At 37.1% G+C, this 25,317-nt stretch overlaps 1 protein-coding gene across 1 annotated transcript in view; it reads right to left on the minus strand.

Moving 5' to 3' along the window:
• The window catches only part of LOC149748752 (disks large 1 tumor suppressor protein-like), a 588,852-nt gene that overhangs the window by 14,139 nt on the left and 549,396 nt on the right, over positions 1–25,317 (minus strand). The window contains exon 4 of the mRNA XM_089914186.1: positions 1–25,317. This exon is cut by the window's left edge and continues 14,139 nt beyond it; it is cut by the window's right edge and continues 25,962 nt beyond it. The gene's annotated coding sequence lies outside the window, so the exon portion shown is untranslated.

The raw sequence follows: 25,317 nt of genomic DNA on the forward strand, positions 1-25,317 counted from the left end.
TAAAATGGCCCTTGAAATAACCATGGTTGATATATTTCAGAAAATAAATGGTACTCCTAAGATATAGGTACTTTTCCGTGTATATGTTGTACATCAATAGGAAGTTTATTTAAAAGTTAGTTTTAAAACATGAAAAGATAGAGAATTTCTCCAGAGTACTAGATCTATGAAACCCACCCAGACTTCAGACAATACTATAAACTACAGTAATCAAAACGCCATGGTACTGGCATAAAACCATACATATGGCTCAAATGAACAGAATAGAGAGCCCAGAAGTAGACCATACACCTACGATCAATTAATCTTCAACAAAGGAGGCAAGAATATACAATGGAGAAAAGACAGTCTCTTCAGCAAGTGGTTTTGAGAACGCTGGACAGCTGCATGTAAATCAATGAAGTTAGAATACACCCTCACACCATACACAAAAATAAACTCAAAATGGCTTAAAGACTTAAATAAAAATAACCATAAAACTTCTAAAAGAGAATATAGGCAAAAAGTTCTCTGACATAAATCGTACCAATGTTTTCTTAGGTCAGTCTCCCAAGGCAACAGAAATAAAAGCAAAAATAAACAAATGGGACCTAATCAAACTTATAAGCTTTTGCACAGCAATGGAAACCATAAACAAAATGAAAAGACAACCTACAGATGGGAGAAAATAATTGCAAACGATGTGACCAACAAAGGCTTGACTTCCAAAATAAACAAATAGCTCATACAACTCAGTAACAACAACAGCAACAACAGAAAATCAAAAACTAGGCAAAAGACCCAAATAAACATTTCTCCAAAGAAGACATATAGATGGCCAACAGGCACATGAAAAGCTGTTCAACATCACTAATTATTAGAGAAATGCAAACCAAAACTATATACCATGAGGTATCACCTCATGCCAGTCAGAATGGCCATCATTAAAAAATCTACAAATAATAAATGCTGGAGAGGGTGTGGAGAAAAGGGAACCCTCCTACACTGTTGGTGGGAATGTAAATTGGTACAGCCACTATGGAAAACAGTATGGAGGCTCCTTAAAAAACTAGAAATAGAGTTACCATATGCTCCTGCAATTCCACTCCTGGGCATATATCTGGACAAAACTCTAATTCTAAAAGATACATGCACCCCAGTGTTTATAGCAGCACTATATACAGTAGCTAAGACATGGAAGCAACCTAAACGACCATTCACAGATGAATGCCTAAAGAAGATGTGGTATGTATACACAATGGAATACTACTCAGCCATAAAAAAGCATGAAATAATGCCATTTGCAGCAACATAGATTGATCTAGAGATTAACATACTAAGTGAATTACATCAGACAAAGACAAATATCATATGATATCACTTACATGTGAAATCTAAAAAAAATGATACAAATGAACTTATTTGCAAAACAGAAACAGACTCACAGACCTAGAAAACAAATATATGGTTACCAAAGGGGATAGCAGGGGTGGGGGCCAGGGGGACAGATAAATTAAGAGTTTTGGATTACCACATACACACTACTATATTTTTTAAAAAGTATGTGGGTAAATCTAAATGAATATTGGCTACATAAAACAATAATTGTTACTCTAAGAGAAAAAGAAATCATATGATCATCTCAATAGATGCAGAAAGTGCATTTTATTAAAGTCAACACTCATTCATGATATTTTTACGGTACTTGTTGGACATTTGTATGTCTTCTTTGGACAAAGGTCTGTTTGAGTCCTTTGCCCATTTTCAATCAGGTTATTTGGTTTTTTGCTATTGAGTTTTAGGAATTCCTTACATATTTTGGATATAACCCATTATCAAATACATGGCTTACAAATACTTTCTGTAGGTTTTTTTTTCCACTCTGTTGATTGTTTCCTTTGCTACATAGAAGCTACTTTCTATTTGTCTATTTTGCTTTTCTTGCCTGTGCTTTTTTAACTGAAATTTCTGTCTGGCTCGTTGTGACTCTTCTCCTTCTGTAATGGCATCCTTTTTCTACAAATATTTTCAAGACTACATATACATGATATGAATTCTTTTGCTCTGTGTTTTCCTCACAAATTACTTGATCTGATTAGCTGCAAATACAAAATTAGCAACTTAACTGTTGACCCTAGCAACAAATGCGCAGCTTCTGAGGACATATATCTCAGGAGGCAAGTGTCGTATAGTTTGAAGGGTGACATGTCAGTCAAGCCTCGAAAGAGAAAGGCAGTAAAAGCTGCGGAAATTTAATATTTCCTCCCAAAGGAAAAGCTATTGATTAGGATGTAAATATTTTACTTTTTGTCCTTCTTAGGAACACATATATAATTTCCAATCTCACTAATATGAATCCTGTTGGTCAAATTCTAAACAATTGTGAGCTATAAATACTATCAGTAAGTTATCTCACATTTTCTGTGTTGTATTTTTCTCTTTTTTGTTTTAGTAGATAAAAATGTCAGAAACTATAAAGCATAAAATAACTAGGCATTGACCCCATTAATTTTCCCAACAGTTTTTCTCTCTATCATTTCAATTCATTTCATTTTATAATCTCTTCCTCAGGTAAGTGCTCCAGTACCTCAGTCACTTTGCTCCTAACATATCACGTGACTCTAGAAATTTTCCCCATCCAGTGCTTAGATGACTCAGCTGCAGGATATGAGGTTAATACAACCAGATGATTGAAGATGAGCATAACTTGTAAAAAGAGGGGTCACTTTGGAGGTTACAATATAGTAAGTAGGTAGGGTTTTCCCATTATTGTACTGATAAAACCTGAAATTGTGCCTTTTTCAATTTAGTTATCTAAAATTAAAGAGTTCAGACTCTGTTGTTATAATGCTCTCTGAGTAATTTAGAAAATAGGATGAGGCTCTTTCATGCCATGGAGAAAGGTAAAGTTTGTCACTTATGGATGAAATTCTACATCAATGCAACAACTGAAAAATGTAGAGAGCAAGTTAAGTTTAATTAGTGTTTGATTACCGTATTCCAGCTATAAAAGTACATGAAAACATTTCGTATTTAAATAGCATTTTCTACCTTTAAAGATGCATCTGCAAATTGGGGCTACTGGTTCCCACCTTACTCACTACACAGGGTTGTTGAGAAGATAACAATAATAACAGGCACCTTTTATTGAAAGCCTATTATGTCCTAAATACTGTGTTAAATATTTTATTTCTTTGAGATAAGTAATATTACAGACCTATAGGAAAACTGAGACTCAGAGAAGGTAAGTTATTACCCAAAGTCTTACAGCTTGTTAGGGGCAATAAAAGACTTTTAAATTATGCATTTTTATATGGAAATCCATGATCTTAACTATTACTTCATAGAGATCTAATATGGCAATAGAAATGAGTGCTTTCAAAGTTATATGCTACTAAGTTATCTGAAGAGGCAAATATGCCAAAGTAAAAGGGCTTCTACATGGACCTGCCTCTGAAACACTTGAAGCCAGAAGTTGGAAAGAGTTAATATTCTCATCACAACTAAGTTGTGGCTTCTGATCTGAGTAATCAATATCAAAGAAAAATAAAGACCCTAATAACAGATCTACAGCGGTATACAATGTTTAAATTTTTTTAATGACTCTGCCAGAAGGAGTGGGAGCAGAGATGGAACTGGAAAAGCACATCATGAAATTCACTTATACATAGATTAATTAACTCAATAGGTATTTTCATCAAAGTATCTAGGCATTCAACAAGTGAAAAGTCTAAATGGAGAACTAAGGTACTAAAACAATGATAACTAAACAAAATCTTAGCTTAAGGATCTGTAGTAAGCACCAATGTATACCATTCTCAATTCAGGATCAACACCCTCATTCCCCCAGCTGATAGGAGCGCTCGCTGCTAAGGGTCACAGCTGAGCCCCTCTCTCCAGGAAGCTACCTTGACTAAAAGTATTTCCCCACCCCTAGGCAACTTGCGTCCAATTACTAGTTGATGTGGTGGTACAAATACTCAGGAAACCTTGCTTCAGTGAGAACAACTCTGAAGAACCATTCCAGGATCAAAGCTCCCCGTAGGATCAGCCAAGGCCTCTGTTACAACTGGATCTCGGTTCAACTCCCTTTGCCTAATTCTGGGTCTCTCACCCCTCCCAGGTATAGTTCCTAGAGCATTCCCTAATAAACTCTTGCATACAAATCTCAGAGTTTTTGAGACTCTTTTCTGGGGAAACTGGCCTATGACAACAATTAATCCCGAATTTGCCTCCAGTCCACTGTTTAAGGTTCTTACTATTATTACAAAACATGCACCCTGCTTCTATTTTCCCAATATCAAGTGTTGGAGTAGTAAATCTTTTACATGAGGCTGACATTACTTTGTGGAATTCCTAAAAATTCAATATAGACTCCATACATAATGAGGCTATCACATTGAAAAATGTCAGACTTTACAACCAAAGGGTTTTTAAAGACTTATAGATTATCAGCTTAGAAAATTTGTCTCTACAAAACAAAATAGCTTTAAGTTATGAAGAACAGACTTTAGCACCAACAGACTATATGACCCTCTAACTTACAGGCAGATCAGTGAGCTGTTCCCATTCTTTCTTGAATGAAATATAAAATCTATGTTGTGTTATGGAAATAATCCCCAGTGCTTCCTAAATCTGTGAAAAGTGATTTGATAAGAAGCAATGATTTGTAGTACTTGTAGATGAACTTATACTTAACTGTATTACAACCTTCACTTCATTGAAGATTTGACATTTATTTACTACCTATTACATGCAAGGCACTCATCTGGGTTCTTTGGAGACAAATAAGATGATTTTAGACTCTAAATATTTGTTGATTCAATTGCCACTATTCCTTTCCTTCATGAGCCCACAACTTAGTTGGGAAGGAAGGCAAAATAAAAAGTAATACAGATAGAAGGCAGACACTGATTAAGTGTATGTGTATATTTGTTAGTAAGACAAATATAAGGATGGCACTAAATGTCTGTCACATAATTAACACTTTTGTTCTCAGCAGATATATTCTATTGCATGTATCCAAGTAGTAGAAATATAAGCAAGAAAATGATACCAAATATTTCCAGAAGGTCTTTCAGACCTGAATGCTAAAAGTGAGTAAATCACACTATCACCGACTTTATATATAAAGCATTTTATCTTTTCAAAAGATTTTCTAATAAATTTTATTCAATTCCAGGTATAAGTAGTTAGGCTTATGAATGAACATGCTAAAATATCAATGTAAATGCACACATGGTTGTATATAAATCTCATTATATTCCACATCAAATCTAGTTTTTTTTTTTTTTTGCTTCTCCTGTCTCAGTGAATGGCACCATCATGTGCTCAGATGCTCAAGTTAAAAATCTGGAAATCATCTCTAGTGTCTCTCTATCCCTTGCCTCATATATTCAATCAATAAATTAATCTAATACACAGTACATCCTGCTATCTTACCTCCTAAATCATGCATTCTCAGCAGGGATGATATCACCCCAGGGGAGTGAAAATTGGTTCTTGGGGAGAGGGGGAGTGATGGTTAAATTTATGTGTCAACTTAGCTAGGCTATGGTACCCAATCATTTGGTCAAATATTAGTCTAGATGTTGCTATGAAGGTATTTTTAAATGATTAACATTTATAATAAGTTGACTTTAAGTAAAACAGGTTACCTTCCATACTGCATAGGCCTCATGCAATCGGTTGAAGGCTTTAAGAGCAAAGCCTGAAGAAGGAAGGAATTCTGCCTCAAAACTGCAACAGAGACTTGCAGCCTGCAGGCCTGCCCTACGAATTCCAGATTTGCCAGCCTCCACAATCCTGTGAGCCAATTTCTCTAAATAAATAGATCTCTCTCTCTCTCTCTCTCTCTCCTCTCTCTTTCTTGCTCCACCTACCTAATAAAAGGGGTAAAAAATATTTTCTATATAAAACACAGATATACATATCGTACATAAATACCTGTGGTATTAACATTTCACTGAGCAGGGAGTCAGTTAGGGTAAAATGTCTAAAAATCTCCTAGTCTCCTGGGGGTGGGGGGGATGATAATGAAAAAATAGTGAAGAAACACTGTACTAAGTATTTTTTAAGTGTGTCCTCTATTCTATATCTTTTATACCACTACACTAGGAGAGTAAACCATTTATCATCAAGAAAATTACTTCTGGGTTTCCCTGGTGGCGCAGTGGTTGAGAGTCCGCCTGCCGATGCAGGGGACACGGGTTCGTGCCCCAGTCCGGGAAGATCCCACATGCCGCGAAGCAGCTGGGCCCATGAGCCATGGCCGCTGAGCCTGCGCGTCCGGAGCCTGTGCTCCGCAACGGGAGAGGCCCCGACAGTGAGAGACCCGCGTACCGCAAAAAAAACAAAAAAAAAAAAAAAAAAAAGAACATTACTTCTCACAGGCTCTCTGGGAATATATTAGTCTCCCTCAACTACATTTTCCACACTATCTAGCGGATCTATGTGAAATATAAATTTGATCAGATCTCTCCCTTGTTTAAAACCCCTCACAGTCTCCAGGTTTGGAAACTCTCATCTCTCTTCCATAGGAACCCAAAGGCAGGACAAGGGCCTTTTCATCATTTCACAGAGAAGGATATGAGATGCAGTTAGAATGACTTGCCCAAGGTTGCACAATACGCAGAGGCAAATTCAGGATTTTAAACCAGATATCACAATCTAGATATCCAATTTTCTTAGAAGAACATGCTGTTTTTTAATTAGGCTGGCCAACATCTGGATACTATCAGTATCTACTTACTAGCTTATGAGAATCTGAGCAAATGACTACATTAGAGAGCTTTAGTTCCTAATCTGTAAAATGCAGGCAATATCCTCCTCTCAAAATCGATATTGGGATTAAATAGGCTGATGTACACACACACACACACACACACACACACACACATACACACACAGACAGAAATGGGCAAATGTGTGTACATGTATACACATATAAATATATGTGTATGAGTATATATGTATGTATGTATCTCTATAAATACACACACACACATATACACACACAGACAGAAATGGGCAAATGTGTGTACATGTATACACATATAAATATATGTGTATGAGTATATATGTATGTATGTATCTCTATAAATACACACACACACACACACACACACAGAGGGCACCTAGAATGTAATATTTGGCATTTTGGTGGTTACTGAATAAACAGGTGGGGAGTTCTTTACCCTGTTATGCTACCTCTACCACAGGTAGTCACCAAATTAGGAACAGCGGTAAGCTATCATGAAATTCAGCTGGATTCATTTCCCTTTTCCTAGCTTCATGCAAAAAACAGCAAAAAGTAGCCTTACCTAACTCCCATTTACCCTGTCACTTGACAACAACCAACCTGGGCTAAAGTCACCACCAAGTCAATCTTACGAGAAATGCCTCTTCCCTGCCTCCTTTTGTTCCTTTCTGAAGTCGTTCATGAACAGACTATGACTCTCTGCACCTCATTTCATTGACCTCTCTTGGCTCAATGAAACCACTCCAGTCACTGTGTCTCAACTGAAAATGAATATCTTTTTTCCTTTATCCTCTTCTTATCTTTTTCAAAAACTTGTTTAGTTACTTTAGGAATACTCTCTCCCTCACTTCATTCCATGCAATAAGCCCAAAAGCCAGCCTAATCATATTGTAGAGTTTACAGAGATCTTGTAAATCACTCAGTTCTCCTATCCACAAAGTGAGTCTCCTCTCTCCAGTATATTAAGAGGTGATCATCTCAACCCTTCTAGAACGTGACTGGTGAAGAGGAGGAGTTCATGATTCGTTAAAGAAGTTATTATTGAAAACACACTTTTTTTTCATCCTTTTGTTCCCTGGATCATGCAGAATAAATCTACCCCCTCTTCCACATAACAGCCCAAAACGTACCTTTACATCTTCTCCAGAATAGACACTACATTCATTCTATGACTCTTTTTTCCTCATGCGATCCAGTTCACATTTCCTGGTTGTCAGTTTCCAGGATATACCCCAATCTGTTGTTTGTCACTCTGAAAATATGGTACCTAAATGGTAGTATCATAGATCTTAAAATGTAACTATCATTTTTTTTAAACACTGGTAAAAAGACAGGTAATTATTTTGATTAATTAGTAAAAATTATTTCACAATTATAGCTTCAATTATCACTTCTAATATTTGCCTTTATATTTTTACCTTCAGCCATGGCTTGCCCCTCAAACTCCAACCATATATTGTAAATCTCCTATTCAATATTTTTACTTGGTTGATCCTTTGTGGACTCAAATTTTATATCACTGAAATAAAACTCATTGCCCCCTAAAGGTCAGATCTTCTTCCTGACTTCTCTCTGTCAGCCTACCACCATTTGAACTCCAAAACATGGAGTCATATTTCCCTGCAGTCTTTCTTCCCTACCCTGCCTCTCTAACCAGTGTTCTCCAAGTCCAGCAGATAGATCCATTACAACCTGCTCACACCCATCCCTTCCATTTCATTCCCACTGTAGACAACCTACCTGGGCCCTCAGTAACTGACACCTAGATAGCTAAAAAGTTTTCCTATGTAGTTGTCAGGGTTCTAAAAGCATCTCACTAGACTTTCTTCTTTTCAATTGTGCTCAGCTTTCCCTGCCCACCCTACTTAACAGATAGATACCCTGGCGCTACCACCACCCTGGTTTCACTGCCTCAGGGGTCCCTCCAATTCATCCTGTAGACTGACAGCACTTGATTCAAAAACGTAATTTTCATTACTTAACTCCTTTGGACAAATACATACACACACACACACACATTCCCTGCTGAATACTACTACCACTGATAGTAATATTAATAATGTTAATTGACCATTAGGTATGTGTCACAAACTAGGCTTAAATTTTTACATACTTTGTTTTACTTAGTTCTAATTTTATAGATGAGAAAACTGAGGCAGAGAGAGATTACACAACACACCTACCCAGATTATGTAGGTAGTAAGAGACTGAACCAAATATATCTGTCAAGCCCTAAAATCTTAAGCAGTACATTCATCAATAGCCTTCTACTATTCTCCAATCCCAAACCACATTTTTAAATCTCTCCATTTTTCCCATATAGATTCTAGCTCTTCCATTACATCAGATGATTTAATCTCTCTCAAGTCATTCCGTAAGCATTTCTGCTTTCCCAATTTTTGTGCCTGCAATTCTGCAGCATCCCACCCATCTTTCCATCCCTGACCTTTCCATATAAAAATAAAGCCTGTGGGATAGGTACTATTATTAATATTTAATAGGTGGGAAAACTGAGGTTCTTTGCAAAAGGTCCCATAGCTATGTGTAGGGACTGGAAATTGAACCCAGGTCTGTTTTAGTACAAAGACTGTGCTTCCTCACTATACTCTACTGTGCTATATATCATCACTCACTATGCACCCTCCAGGGAGCAAATCTTCTATCTGGCCTATCCCAAGCTATTTTCCTTGTTCTAAATTCTTATAAAATTTATGACTTCTTCTTTGTGAAATTTCTAAGAGTGTTATCATTTTTAACTTTCATTTTGGTATTTAGATTCCTGTGAGATGTTCCTCCTATTCAAAAGCAGGTTGGAGAAAATAGCAGTTAAGAGCATGGACCCTAGAGTCACTCTGCCTAAGGTCAAATCCTAGCACTACCATTTTTCAGCTGTGTTATCTTGGGAAAATTACCTGATCTCTCTGCAACTCTGTTTTCTCATTTGTAAAGAGGCCATAATAATGCCTAATGCATAGAGTGGCTCTAAGGATTAAATGAGTTAATCTATATCAAGTTCTCAGAACACTATCCAGCACATTAGTCACTTAGCTACTGAGGACAGGAATCTATTCTTATCTTCATCTCTTCTAGTACCATTTTCGAGACTTGGAAACTAGACTTTGTCATTCCATGGCAGCCCAAGTTGTGTATATAAAAATAGAACTGACCATTAGAATGACACAGGCACTGGGATGGGGATTACTCTCATTTCATAGGTTGACTCCAAGCCAGGCCATGCAAAATGTCCCAAAGGTAAAGCAAACTTGACTGTGGATCAGTTAAAAGAACTATTGTGATGACCAAATGCAATGTGTGAAAAATCACTCTACAGATAGTAACATGGTAAATAAATGTCAACTATCATTTGAAAGTGACAAGATGATAGACATCTCAAGAACTGGATGCACTTTATTTATATAAATGCATCCAATTCTTAAACCTTACCTTCACTGAAAATGTGCAACTGCTTCATTCATGACGTTCATGGATATGTCAAATCATTGCTATAAATTATATGAAAGTCAACTGCAAAAAAATTTACTGTGTCTTCACTAAACAGAAAAAAATCCAACTGTAAACTGATCTTTGTAACTTGAAAAAATCAGGCACTCTAGGGAAGGAACATGCCTTAAAGTCCAATTTCAAAAGCAATGTAAATTCTGGAGATTCCTAAGTTTTGGAATTGACTGGACTAAGCCTTGAAGCCAAACAGTTGCTTTAACTATCTTTACAATCTTTCTCCTTTATACAGAAATGGAAACGATTTCCCTAAAAATGTATTTCTAAAAAGAAGCAAAAGTCATCCGACCTTGTTTTTATGCTATCCACCACACAGATGAAAATTACCTCTCCACATAGTTTGGTCCATGCCAGAACAAAAATGGAGTGGGAAGACATTTAATCTTAGTACCCTTACAGCACTCAAAGAAGGATTTGTGAGCATTTGTGGATTTCCAATAAAATATGAATACAGAATTGTCTGCAGTTCACTGTCCTCAGAGCAACAATTGTACCTGCTATAGAAACAAGGGCTATTATACTCTTTCATTCTGATTTTGAAAATGGACCATCCTATTCACTTCCCTTATGCCTAAGGCAGTCCTGGCATATGGCAGTCACTCATATATGTGGTTGAACCAGAGCGTAAGGCACCACTTCCCCCACTCTTCCTATGGCTGTGGTCCTCCAAATTCAGTATTCATGAGCTCTATGAATGAGTGCTACTGTGCACATTCTATGCTCACCCTCCCCCCCAAAGACATTCTGAATCGAGAGTTATGACTGGCACCCAGAAATTTAATTTTTAAACAAACATTCTAGTTGATCCTGATGCAGGTATTCCAGTAACTATAGTTTGAGGAACACTACCCTTTAGTTAATTTTTTAACTAATGATAATAATAGCCAACATATACTGAGCACACTCTTCTTGCCAAGGGCTCTACATGCATCACCTCATTTCATCCTCACAGCAGTCTATAGAATAGATTTTACCATCATCACATTTTACAATGAGGAAATCAAACCTTAGAGAAATTAAGTAATTTGTAGGAGGTCACAGAGCTCATGGAAGAGACAGAAAACAATCCCAAGTCTGTGTGATTCCAAAGCCCATGCTGCTAACAAACACACTCTGTTGCAGAAATCAAAGTCTGTATGCTGCCAGTTTTTTCTTAGCAACATATCAGTAAATGCCATCCACAAATTTGGCTAAGAAAATTGATCAGTCATTCATATATATGACATTTCATCACTTGAATATCATCTTCAAATATTCTGGATAATGGGTCACAAAAGTCTCACATTCCATCAAGGCACAAAACAGTCAACCACTTAGCACATTCAAAATTAGAACATTCATATTAGCATCAAAAATTAGAGGTTTTTTTCCTTTTGGAATAACAACAAAATTATTTACTAGATACTAACATGTGTATTCTTCTGACTAAAACATGAGTGAACGTGGCCAAAAGAACAAAATTTATCACAGATATATCAAGTAAACATACTTGTCCCTAAATGTAAAATGTGATATTTTTTTCCCTTTGCAATATTAACGAAGGAGAGATGAAGAACAGATACAGGCATGAAGACTGAAGGTCCCTAATTTACGTTTTCCACATCCTGTGCAGGATCAGAGCCTTAGGAAGGCCAAGCATATGAAACCATAATGAATTCTCTGCCAGGTCACTCCAAGGAGCCCCCAGTCTACTCTCTGATAGTGGCACCAATAGTGGATTTTCACTTTCACAGGCAATGGCCAGAGGAAGAAGCCAGGCAATAGAACCAGACAGATTTCTGTTTAAAGCCCAACTTAGCCATTTAGTAGCTATATATCCTTTAGCAAGTTCTTAACCTTTCTCAAACTCATTTTTCTCATCTGTAAAACGGGAATATCAATATCTACCTTACAAGGTTACCAAGAAAATTACAGAGGTAAATGCAGACAAAACTCTTACCAGAGTTCCTGGTAATAAATGGGTAGTGGAAACCCTCTGCGACTCAACCAGGAAGAACTAGAAAATATGAACAGACCAATCACAAGAACTGAAATTGAAACTGTAATTAAAAATCTCCCAACAAGGGGCTTCCCTGGTGGCGCAGTGGCCGAGAGTCCACCTGCCGATGCAGGAGACGCGGGTTCGTACCCAGGTCAGGGAAGATCCCCCATGCCGCAGGAGCGGATAGGCCCGTGAGCCATGGCTGCTGAGCCTGCGCATCCGGAGCCTGTGCTCCGCAAGGGGAGAGGCCACAACAGTGAGAGGCCCGTGTACCGCAAAAAAAAAAAAAAAAAAAAAATCTCCCAACAAACAAAAGCCCAGGACCAGATGGCTTCACAGGTTAATTCTATCAAAAATTTAGAGAAGAGCTAACACCATTCCTTCTCAAACTCTTCCAAATTACAGCAGAGAGAGGAACACTCCCAAACTAATTCTACGAGACCAACATCACCCTGATACCAAAACCAGACAAAGATGTCACAAAGAAAGAAAACTACAGGCCAATATCACTGATGAACATAGATGCAAAAATCCTCAACAAAATACTAGCAAACAGAATCCAACAGCACAGTAAAAGGATCATACACCATGATCAAGTGGCATTTATCCCAGGAATGCAAGGATTCTTCAATATAATGCAAATCAATCAACGTGATACACCATATTAACAAATTGAAGGAGAAAAACCATATGATCATCTCAATAGATGCAGAGAAAGCTTTTGACAAAATTCAACACCCATTTATGATAAAAATCTTCCAGAAAGTAGGCATAGAGGGAACTTTCCTCAACATAATAAAGGCCATATATGACAAACCCACAGCCAACATCATCCTCAATGGTGGAAAACTGAAACCATTTCCACTAAGATCAGAAACAAGACAAGGTTGCTCACTCTCATCACTATTATTCAAAATAGTTTTGGAAGTTTTAGCCACAGCAATCAGAGAAGAAAAAGAAATAAAAGGAATCCAAATCAGAAAAGAAGAAGTAAAGCTGTCCCTGTTTGCAGACGACATGATACTATACATAGAGAATCCTAAAGATGCTACCAGAAAACTACTAAAGCTAATCAATGAATTTGGTAAAATAGCAGGATACAAAATTAATGCACAGAAATCTCTTGCATTCCTATACACTAATGATGAAAAATCTGAAAGTGAAATTAGGAAAATGCTCCCATTTACCAGTGCAACAAAAAGAATAAAATATCTAGGAATAAACCTACCTAAGGAGATAAAAGACCTGTATGCAGAAAATTATAAGACACTGACGAAAGAAATTAAAGATGATACAAACAGATGGAGAGATATACCATGTTCTTGGATTGCAAGAATCAACACTGTGAAAATGACTCTACTACCCAAAGCAATCTACAGAGTCAATGCAATCCCCATCAAACTACCACTGGTATTTTTCACAGAACTAGAAAACAAATTTCACAATTTTTATGGAAACACAAAAGACCCTGAATAGCCAAAGCAATCTTGAAAAAGAAAAACACAGCTGGAGGAATCAGGCTCCCTGACTTCAGACTATACTACAAAGCTACAGTAATCAAGAGAGTATGGTACTGGCACAAAAACAGAAATATAGATCAATGGAACAGGATAGAAAGTCCAGAGATAAACCCACGCACATATCGTCACCTTATCTTTGATAAAGGAGGCAAGAATATACAGCAGAGAAAAGACAGCCTCTTCAATAAGTGGTGCTGGGAAAACTGGACAGCTACATGTAAAAGAATGAAATTAGAACACTCCCTAACACCATACACAAAAATGAACTCAAAAAGGATTAAAGACCTAAATGTAAGGCCAGACACTATAAAACTCTTAGAGGGAAACATAGGCAGAACGCTCTATGACATAAATCACAGCAAGATCGTTTTTGACCCACCTCCTGAGAAATGGAAATAACATCAAAAATAAACAAATGGCACCTAATGAAACTTAAAAGCTTTTGCACAGCAAAGGAAAACATAAACATGATGAAAAGACAACCCGCAGAATGGGAGAAAATATTTGCAAATGAAGCAACTGACAAAGGATTAATCTCCAAAATTTACAAGCAGCTCATGCAGCTCAATATCAAAAAAACAAATAGCCTAATCCAAAAATGGCAGAAGACCTAAATAGACATTTCTCCAAAGAAGAGATACAGACTGCCAACAAACACATGAAAGAATGCTCAACGTCATTAACCATTAGAGAAATGCAAATCAAAACTACAATGAGGTATCACCTCATACCAGTCAGAATGGCCATCATCAAAAAATCTTTAAACAATAAATGCTGGAGAGGGTGTGGAGAAAAGGGAACCCCCTTGCACTGTTGGTGGGAATGTAAATTGATACAGCCACTATGGAGAACAGTATGGAGGTTCCTTAAAAAACTACAAATAGAACTACCATACGACCCAGCAATCCCACTACTGGGTATATACCCTGAGAAAACCATAATTCAAAAAGAGTCATGTACCACAATGTTCACTGCAGCTTTATTCACAATAGCCGGGGCATGGAAGAAACCTAATTGTCCATCGAAAGATGAATGGATATCGAAGATGTGGCACCTATATACAATGGAATATTACTCAGCCATAAAAAAGAAACAAAATTGAGTTATTTGTAGTGAGGTGGATGGACCTACAGTCTGTCATACAGAGTGAAGTAAGTCAGAAGGAGAAAAACAAATAACATATGCTAACACATATATATGGAATCTAAAAAAAAAAACAAAACAAAAAGGGTCATGAAGAACCTAGGGGCAAGATGGGAATAAAGATGCAGACCTACTAGAGAATGGACTTGAGGATATGGGGAGGGGGAAGGGTAAGCTGTGACAAAGTGAGAGAGTGGCATGAACACAGATGCACTACCAAAGGTAAAATAGATAGCTAGTGGGAAGCAGCCGCATAGCACAGGGAGATCAGCTCAGTGCTTTGTGACCACCTAGAGGGGTGGGATAAGGACGGTGGGAGGGAGGGAGATGCAAGAGGGAAGAGATATGGGGATATATGTATAACTGATTCACTTTGTTATAAAGCAGAAACTAACACACCATTGTAAAGCAATTATACTCCAATAAAGATGTTAAAAAAATAAAAATAAAAATAAATAAATAAATAAAAGGGTAGTGGATATTTTGTTCTTATTGTCTTCACATCTATTTGGATCTGTTTGCTTTCTGTCTCTCATTAGCATCACTTTTAAATCTGGTTTGAGATGTGTTTTCTTGCCATGTTCTGATATACAAGATGGCAATAAACACCAGCGGGTCTAAACTAAATGCTAGACTAAGTCTTTCTGGCACAGAATATTCCTTCTAAAGTTTTGGGATGAAGGATTTCTGGGATACCATTTCAACCACTCTTTGCCAGCGAATCAGCAGGTGCCTGCCATCAGAAAGTGATGACTTGCCTTATGCATGATTAACAGGGAGGAAATTGATACGTTAATGATACAGACCAGAATCATGAGGTAATTAACTATGCTTCCTTTTATTTTGTAAATTCACAATAGCTAGGAACACAGCTTCCAGCAAAAGATTCATTCCTATATACATATATCTGAACAACTTTAGACCACAAACAGAAGAAGGGCATTTCTGTTCATGGGAGAAGAATATTGAGCACTGAGTCTCCTCTTGGAGAAAAGTGAAAAAAACATCAAGGTTTGTAAAAGTTAGCAATGCCACTATGAGAAATACTATCAGGAATGTGGAAAGGGGTTTGAGCCACTGGCAGATGTTTCCCACTAACTGTAAGCTTTGTGAGTGGAGAAACTATGATTGTTTCCTACTATTACCCCAGACCCAGTATATGCTTGACACATAGTGTGTGTTCAATTTGAATTTGATTAATAAATGAAGGAACAAATGAACAAATAAACCTAGAGAGAAATGCTCTATGGAAGAAGGTTAGATTAAGAACTAAGGAGTGAGGTTAGATTAAGCCTGATTAAGCCTAATTGAAGTTGTCATGCCCTCCTTTCCGTTGTTTATTAAGTTAGAACTAGAAAGGGAGGCAGGATATCTAAAAAAGCGAAAATAGAACTAGGAAATAGACACATGAGGATGTTCAACCTTACAAGAGGAGCGATCTAAGGTAAGTGAATTAAAAGTAACACAGGATATCATTTCACCTAGTCAGATTTGCAAAAATCAAAAACTTTTATAATATAAAACAGTGGTAAGGGCATGAGGAAGTACATAGTGTTTACACTGTTAGTGGGAATGTAAATTGGTATCATCCACTTTGTATGATAACTTTGGTATTATCTCTTAAAACTTTAAATATGCATACTCAGGGGCCTAACAATTCTAGTTCTAGGTATAAAAAGACAAATCTACATACATAAGGATGCGTGTCTAAGGGTGGTCACTGCATCATTCCTTAAATCTTTGAAAACTTAAAAGCAATTTAAATTGCTTTTAGTAGGAAATAGATAAAGTGTGATATGGCTGCACTACTTAGGACAGCATGTATGCAGTCAGAAATAATGTAGTAAATCCAACTATGCCCACATGGAAAGATCTTAAAACATACTATTGAGTGAAAAAAGCAAATAAAAAAAAAAGCCCCACAATAGTGTAACACCATATTTAAACAAGTTAAACATACATACATACAACTGTACTATATATTTTCTGAGGAGATACATATATCCACACAAATATGCACACGCACAGCTGACCCTTGAACAACATGAGTTTGAACTGTGTGGGTCCACTTGAACATGGATTTTTTTCAATACTAAATACAGTGCTACATGATCTGTTGTTGGCTGAATCCCCAGATGCAAAATGGCGAATACAGAGGGCTGACTATGGGACTTGAGCGTCTGCTGATTTTGGTATCTGCAGCGGGTCCTGTAACCAGTCCCCTGCAGACACCGAGGGACGACTATATACGCTAATTTGCAAAAACCAAGGTCTGGAAGAACACATACAAAACTGGTAATAATGGTATCTCTGGGAATAAAACTAATTAGGTGTTCTAGTCAAGGGGGCCTTAACTGTAATGCATTAACTATTATAAGGAGGATGTATTCATGTGATAAGTTGTGAAGTAAAAATTATACCAAGGGGGATACAGGAACACCAACACCCCTTGCCATTTTACTTAGTAATTTTATTTAGAATGCCTCTCCTCTGGTGATCTCAAGTCTTCAAGTAAATTAACTTATTCATTCATACATTTGGCCTGTTGGTCACTATTTCATCAAAGTAGTAATGACTATTTACCATGTACTAGAAAGTATGGTATAGCTGGAGTTACACAGATAAGTAAGTTATATCTTGAATCTCAAAGAGCTTAGAAGTCTTACAAAGATTTATGGATTCCATTCAACATATGCAGGAATCACAGTATTTTTCTTCACTCTGGTTAAGAGAGAATACGGGTTTGTCTGGGCTGACTAGTCAGGATCCTGCTGGTTAAATGTACCATATGAGATGAAAACAGTTTAATTAAGAATTAATAATATCTGAAAATGAGTACATGCTGGGAAGCACTTTCTAATGAGTTCACTTTTCAGGCTTCAGTCAGGAAATAGCCAATTAACTTTCCAAACTTTCTTCACCCACCTGGAGGTGACATCCCTGAAACGTTTTGACAAGTCCCTCAGGCACCAAACCTGCCCCAAATTTCAAGAGTAATTTCATGTGTTATGGACATGTAAACAAGGTCTGCAAGAGAACTGCATTAAAGCATCAACCCCTAAATGTGGTCCTTCCTCAGTGAAGCTCAGCATCTGCTGGTCCACTAGTCATACCCTGGTTCACTCAGCTGATCAATCTAGAGTCCTGTTCTGCTGGTTACTCAACATATGTATGCACAGAAAAGGGTCTCCAGAGAAAGCACTGATTAAAGGTCTAATTTGAGCCAAGAGGGCTCATAGATTCTCTGTCAGTTTCTTACTTTTCTGTTGGCCTGTCTGAGAAACCAGAATGGATGGTGGCCCTTTAGTGCCCATTATTTACCTTCCACATAACACCTGTTGAGCTTTCATTATGTACCAGGCTCTGCATTAAGCACTGTAGACACAGTGATGATCCTGACCTCAGGAACTTCTGTTCTAACCAGGAGAATTGTCCATTCAGTCTGCATATATTTATTTAGGGTTGTGCTAATCATCAGGCATAGAAAAATAATAGCCTCAGTCACTGAATTTCAAAGAACTCACAGCCTAGTGAAGAGACAAAGTTACTGAGACCATGTTTCACACATCTTTGCAACCACAGCCCCAGGATGATGCTTGGCAAAGATTCAGCAACTCAAAGTTTGTTGACTGTATGAGTGTATTAACATACCCAAGAAACTTTATCTTTACAAAAACATAATCAATAGAATGTTCACCATAAAGATAGTATGAAAAAAGTGTTGTAGTTTAGGGTTAGGGTTTGAGAGAAAAGAGCTCCCAGGCCTACCTATGGATCAGAGTGACAGGGAAGGCTCCTCATAGGAAGGTGATGTTTCATCTGGGACATGATTTCTTATCAGGAGGCCCACAAAGGAAATAAAAGGAGTGCTAGGAACAAATGTGGACCAAGATATTGCTTTAGAAGCCTATATTACTGGATCCATTTGGCAATAAAATTTGCAAATGACTATTTCCTAAATTTTTTTCCCTCTAACTTCTCTGCTGGAACTTAAAGGAAATCAGATCCAAAATTAAAGGTACAAATTTAAATGCCACTGAACGGAAAGTTAAAACCTCACTCAATATTAATGCAAATCTATAGGTTAAAAATACATTTAACATCATAATTGTCAAAAATTATACATAAAAATGAAAAATGTGCTACTGCACGTATAATGTCATCTTTCAAGTTCAAAGCTGACACTATTTTTATCTCTGTGTGGGGAATATGTTAAAAAAAAAGAAATCCAACAGTTTTTTTTTTCTCCTGCCTTATATATGTAGACCAGTTCTTGGCTTGCAGTTTCTATTTCTATTTAGAGGGATACACTCCATTTTGTATGACTGAGACATGCCATCTCTGATTCCACAAAGCAGGGTTGGACTATCTATGATAATTATTTAGCAGCACTCTACAATCATGCAGGATCTAAGAAACAATAAAAGCCAACAAATTATAGTCCTGCAGGTTTTTAAAGTGGGCTAATATGCAGTATATTACTTTATCTTCACTCCAAAGTTGATGCAGGTATTACTACCTTCATTTTAGCAATTCATTCACTCAAAAAAACAACCATAGAGCACCTAGTATGAGTCAGGTACTGCTTCAAGCCCAGGGTTAAAACTACTTGAAATGAATCAGATCTCTGTCCTCACAGAGTGTAGTACTCTATTGTGAAAAGTAGTTAACAAACAAACAGATAAGTTAATTGTAGTGAAAAGTGCTATGGAGAAAAAATGACGCAAGCTAAAAATGATATGTGTGTGTTCGTGTGTGTGGAAGAGTGCTATATAGGGTCATTAAGGAAGTCCTCATAATAGGATGTAATTCGATCTGATCAGAAGGAAGCCAGGGAATAAGCCATATGGATATCTAGAGTAAGAACATTCCAGACAGAGGAAAAAGCTTCGAGGCAGGAGCGTGCCTAGAATATTCCAGGAGGACAGTGGGTTGGAATGAAGGAGAAAGGAAAATAGTAGATGTTGAAGGGGTATGTACTGGGCTGTAAAAAAAAAAAGGTAAAGATTTCAGTTTTGGTTTTCAGTGAGATCAGAGTCCAGGAGACGATTTACAGAGGAGTGACATAATCTGACTTGCATTTTTATAGGAGAATAGATTGTTGGGGACAAGAGCAAAACAAAACAAAACAAAAATTTAAAAAAACAAACAAAAGGGTTTCCCTGGTGGCACAGTGGGTGAGAGTCCGCCTGCCGATGCAGGGGACATGGGTTTGTGCCCCGGTCTGGGAAGATCCCACATGCCACGGAGCGGCTGGGCCCGTGAGCCATGGCCGCTGAGGCTGCGTGTCCAGAGCCTGTGCTCCGCAACGGGAGAGGTCACAACAGTGAGAGGCCCGCGTACCGAAAAAAAACAAACAAGTTAGAAGGTTATTACAGTAATCCAGAAGATGATGGTTTGGTCCAATGTGAAAGAAGTGTAGGTGGTAAGAAATGTTCTTCTGGATACATTTCTAAGGTAAGGCCACCAGGATTTATTGACATGCAGGGTGAGAAAAAGAAGTCAAGGATGACTTCAATACTTTTGGCCTAAGCAAACAGAAAAAAAAAGTTACCATTTACTAAGATTGGGAAGACTGTGAGAGAAATAAATTTGGAGGTAACACAAGAATTCAGTTTTGGACAAGTCTGTAATTCCTATCAGAGAGTCAAGTGGAGATGTCCGGTAGGCTATTGAATATGCAAATCTGGAGATCAAGCGAGCAGTATGCATTGAAAACATAAATTTGGGCCTTATCCGTTTATAGATGGAATTTAAATCCAAGGGACTGGGTGAAATCATCTAGTGAGTGATCATACACAAAGCAAAGAAGAGGTCTTAGAACTGAGCCTTGAGGTGTTGTAAAATTTAGAGGTAAGAAGATGGGGCAGAACCATTAAAAGAGATAGAGTCACAATAGCCATTTTGGTAGGAATAGAACCAGGAGAAAGGGAGAAATACCTCAAAGCCAAATTAAGAAAGCTTTCAGAAGAAGGATATTGAACAGGGATAGGTTAAGAATTGAGAACTCATCCATTGGATTTGTCATCGTGGAAATCCTTGGTGACCCTGTCAAAAGTGATTTGGCAGCATATTAGAAAGAAAAACCTGAATAAAGTCAGTTCAAATAAGAATGGGAAGAAAGGAATGAAAGATATAGAATTGGAGTATGGATACTTCTTGCGGATTCCACTACAAAAAAGAAAAAAAAGAAAGAAAGAAATGGGGCAGCAGCTGGAATGGTAGGCAGTATTAAGTGATTTTTTAAAATAAAAGATATTATAGCAAGTTTCTAAAGGACATCCACAGGAAGGAGAAAATTGATGATGCGTGAGAGAGAGAGAAGAGAATTTGAAGATAAATGGTCTTTAGATGGGAAATAGGAGATGAGATGAGATCTAGCCCACAGAGGGTAGGTGGTGACCTCAAGTAGGGTACTAGAAGGGAAGTCAGAATATGTGGGTACAGATGCAAGCAGGTCAGATAGTATGGGGATGGAACCTTGTGAATGTTCTTTTCTGGTTGTCCTACCTTCTGAGTGAAATAAAAAGCAAGAATTTCAGCTGAGAGTGAGGCTGGAGTTTTGAGGAAAGTGAAGGTATATTCTGTCATTCCAGAGTTGACAGTGAATGGACTAGAAGTATATAGTAGGATTAAGGGTGGCCTTCAGAGGTCCCTTGATAGAAACAGTATAAATATAAAGTGAGATCAGTCATCATGGTTTGGGAAGATGAGAAGGTTATGAGCTAAATCCAAGTAACATAACTGGTGAGTGGCTATATGGCTATACCCTTGGCAGGGCAAATCCATGTCTCTATCCATTATCCTTCAACAAAAGATAGACAAAACCTACCATTCCACCTCTGCTGGGAAAAAATGTGAACTGGTAGGGACTGGCTCACCATGATAATTCCAGTGACTGACACAATGCTTAGCACATATGTGTACCCAATAATATCTTAAATTAAATTGAGCGAGGGACATTTTTATTAGAAAGACCAAGAATTGATGAAAATGGTATGATCTTGAATGACCAAAGTAGTCCCTCGAAGCTCTGCAAATAACCCTTAGAGCTACTGAAATAGTGTGTTCTATGTAAATTGCTAGTTTGGTCTGGAGTCTGAAGGCATGGTGCTCCCTACCATTCAAACTTTGTATATCTACCTGCCAAGAAGCTTTTGAGTCTTGATTCTGTTGGTTACTTTTTCACAATTCTGCTCATAGATAATTTTTAAGGGACTAAAGTAGAAAGCAAGCAAGATGACAACGCTGTCCACTGCATTACTAAGAAATATATGGTGGCATTTAGCAGCCTTATTCTGGAGCTGTATTGCACCTTGCTTGGACTGTCATCAATTCATAGTGTCATCCTAACTCAAGAAAGCAGTCCATCATCTCATGCAAGTCTTTTTAGTTATGGGCTTCTAAAATTAGTTTTAGGAATATAGAAACTCCTAGATACTATCTCAAGGGCATTTGATGATGCTAAAAACTGTTCTTTCCTCCTCTATCTGCAGAAAAACTCAGTATTTTTCCTTTGCAACTTAACATCTCCTGCCTGTAATTGTTCTTTATCTCTTTGTATGTTTGTGTTTTGCCCTCCCAATTAGGTCATAAATTTGTAGCATAGTAGATATTCAATGGAGTGCTTGTATATAGTTTGCTAAATTATTACTTGTTAAAAGGGCTCTTACACGCTCCCCTCCCCCACCCTTCTGAGCAAAGCAAAAACTATGCTATCATAGTACTCCAAGATATAACATGTTTGTATCTCTCTATTGAGAAATACATGCTCAATTTTAGGAGCCTAGGCCTACAAGTTTTTTGAAACACACATGCAAAGGAATAAACTTGGATAGAGGACATGGCAAAACCCCCTGCATTTATTCCATATCTGGCATGATGCAAAGATCACACCACCTTTAGGCTCAGTGCTCACAGCTGGGCAGTGATTCCAAGACTAACCAACTAAGGAAGCTGTATCATTACACAAATTGCCAAGGTTAGCTTTATGAATTTTCCTCTCATGTAATTTGTGCCATTTATAGTAGAGACATCTTGGTGATACAAAGCTGTCCGTAATCTGGCTCCTAACTGTCCCTTCTTGGCAATTGCTGCAACTTTCAACCTTTGTTCTGGCTACTTAGAAAACATGCAGTTCCATGACTATGCCATGCTACTGCAGGCTATTGCAGGCTTTCATGGATCAAGAATAGACTGTGTTTGTGTAGCCAAAATAACAAGGACAAATGGATATAGTTTCTGGTTGCAGGTTTGGGTTCAATATTAGAGTCAACAACAAAATGGCTGGCTTCAAAATACTAAGTGCTATCAGTGGGATAGGGTGATCATCTTCAAGTACCATGTCATATGCATCTTCTCATTACATTTTTTCATCTACATCTATACCAAAATTATTATTTAATTTAAATTTTACAATTATGATCTTATTATGAAATGTTAACTTTTCATAAAATAATATTTATTTAAAAACAGGAATAAGAAAAGGAACTAGACTAAGAGTGGTTATTGTTTACCAAGTACTTATTCCTCTTTGATAAGAATTTTACATAATTTAATTACATCAATGTGAAGAAAATATTTTATTTCCATCTTAACTCTTTCATAAAACTTATCACATAGGTGAGTAAATAAAATTGCATAAAGATTAAGCTACATGCTCAAGGTCACACAGCTAAGAGGCATTTGAACTGACTCCAAAGTCAGTGATCTTAAAACACTTCACCACACTGCCTTCCTAGAAAAGTTCTTTGTTATAACAGGTAATTTATATATGTCTATTGGATAAGTGAAAAGTCTTATTGGCATTTTTGTCAATTTTGTATGGTTGAGTTGCAGAGAGAGAAGTTATAATTAAAACAAATCATGAGTATTTTCTATTTCATAATGCCTTGGTCAAAAAATCTTGTGCAGTTCACCATACATATGTGCCCTTAGGATAACATGAAATAATACCTTTATTCAGCTGTATACTTTTAATTCATCATAGTCTATTATATCTAACTGCCCGGATTTCCACAATTTGGACGTTTTTCTCATAGCTGAGGTCTAATTTAGGGTACAATGTAAATCAGTAGAACCAACATTCTGGAATTCATCAATTATAATAAATTTGAGCCTATTTTTAGCATAATGGAGGTGAAGTCACTTATCCACTTTTGAAAGGATTTTCCTCCACTTCTGATACCAGGCATAAAATTGTATTGTTCAAGTAAGCTATTCTCAAGAACCTAGAGTTTATGGAACACAGAAAGAGAAACAATAGTTGAGAAGACTGAGAAAATCAAGTTCCTGTTAGCTTCTTGATATAAGCATTATACTAGGTAGTCTTTGATATGAAATTTGAAAGTAAAAGGAAACCTAGACAACAAAAAAGAAAAGAAATGAACAATTGAGTGAAGAAATAAAAGCCAGGTGAAACAATAATGCTACCAAATATTGCTTGTCATGAAGACATAGTAGCTCTCACTGTCTCACTGTCTAAACATAAACAATTCAATTAAGCTAAAGTAGCACTCCACAATCAGAAAGAAAAGGCACATCACACTTCTCTGTAAGATGTACACATCTTACTAGTATGTATTACTATGTACACACACACATAAATACACAAATCATCCAAAGGTCATCAGATTTGACTTTTCTTTTATGAAGAAATTTGTTTCAATTAATTAACCAAGGCATATCAATAGGCTGCTTCTTAGCAAGAGTGACAAGGAAATCTATATCACGAAATGCTCTAAATCTTTATTCATAGCACAAAAGTAAACTAAAATATGAAGCAATGAAGCCATGCAGGATTCAGCAAATTTAACATAATGTAAATACTTAGTAAGTGTACAAAACATTTGCTTTCCAAAATTCTTTGTGTTCATTTCTATATGTTATCCCCTCAATAACCCTGTGAGGTCAAGCTATCTTATTCTACCTGCTCTATTCATTCATGCATGCATGCATTCATTCATTCATTCTTATTAATTCATTGATGCATCCAGGAATTCATTCATTGAACAAATATATAATGAACTCTATGCAACAGGTATACTACAGTAAACAGAATAAACAAATTCCTGTCCTTTACAGAGCTTACAATCTATAATATAATGAACAAGTAAGCAAATAATATACAACCTGTGATAGGGTTTATGAAGAAAAACAGTAAGTAATTAGCAATAGAGAGAGAGAAATCCCACAAGAGGAACCTGTGGAAGGAGAAGACATCTTTGAAAAGGTAACATTTAAGTTGAAATGTAAAGGCCAAAAGGAGCTAGTCATTCAGTGTATAAAGAAGAATGTTCTGGATATATGAAACAGTGATGGCCAAGCTTCTTAGGCAGGAAGACTTTGGAACCTTCTAAAACTAGAAAAAAAAATCATTGTTGCTGAAGCCAGTAAGTGAGGGAAAGACTGTCATA

Source organism: Delphinapterus leucas, chromosome 7 (assembly GCF_059928025.1).
Source record: "Delphinapterus leucas isolate spDelLeu-1000000601 "Yukka" chromosome 7, BTC_Dleu_Yukka2, whole genome shotgun sequence".
Classification (NCBI taxonomy): Eukaryota; Metazoa; Chordata; class Mammalia; order Artiodactyla; family Monodontidae; genus Delphinapterus; species Delphinapterus leucas.